This window comes from Sinocyclocheilus grahami, unplaced genomic scaffold (genome assembly GCF_001515645.1).
Source record: "Sinocyclocheilus grahami isolate Dianchi unplaced genomic scaffold, SAMN03320097.WGS_v1.1 scaffold215.1, whole genome shotgun sequence".
NCBI classification, from domain to species: Eukaryota; Metazoa; Chordata; class Actinopteri; order Cypriniformes; family Cyprinidae; genus Sinocyclocheilus; species Sinocyclocheilus grahami.
In genome coordinates this window covers 888589-889362 of record NW_015505394.1, presented here as the reverse complement: position 1 = coordinate 889362, position 774 = coordinate 888589, and positions in this window count along the sequence as shown.

The window sequence follows — 774 nt, the reverse complement described above, 5'->3', positions numbered from 1 at the left end:
AGGAACCAGAAACCCGGAGAATAAAACACGAGGAACCAGAAAAATGGAGAATAAAACACGAGGAACAAGGAGGTTGGTGTTTATTCTTCATTCATCTTTAATGACTATTTGTGGTACATCCACATATCCTTTATGTAAAAATAAGATCTTAACTGTCATTAAATTGATATATATCAAGTTTTTAATACTCTAATCAACAATTATAGCATGGACAAATATGGATGTTTTTTTGCAAATGTATGTTTATTATTAGTGAAACCACCCTAAACATAGAGAATAAAGAACATAGACATGTTTCAAAGATGGTAGATATGTTTTTCAAAGAACTTGTTCATGTCTATTAAAGGGGTCATATGATGTTGCTAAAAAACACATTATTTTGTGTATTTGGTGTAATGAAATGAGGTTTAAGGTTAAAAAAAAAGACAAACAACAAGCCCTACTCTACACTGCCCAAAACTCGCGTTTGAATCATCAGTAGCAAATTCTTTAAATACTGTATAAAAAAAACTTACTTACTACTCTACCAGGATCAGGAATCGTCCTCCATAAAATGTGCTGCACACATCTGAATATTTGGGTTGAAGTGTTCTGGAACAGTGTTGTAAATACAACTTAACCACTGATTTCTAGTCGTGTCCATTTTTGGAAGGAAACAAAGTAGTTTCGCTTTCACAACAAAACACAGCGTCACACACGGCGGCCTAGAGTGAGCAGAGGCTGGGGGCTAGAGGGAGCGGAGGCGGCGGGCTTGAGCACGGCGTGGCGGGGGGG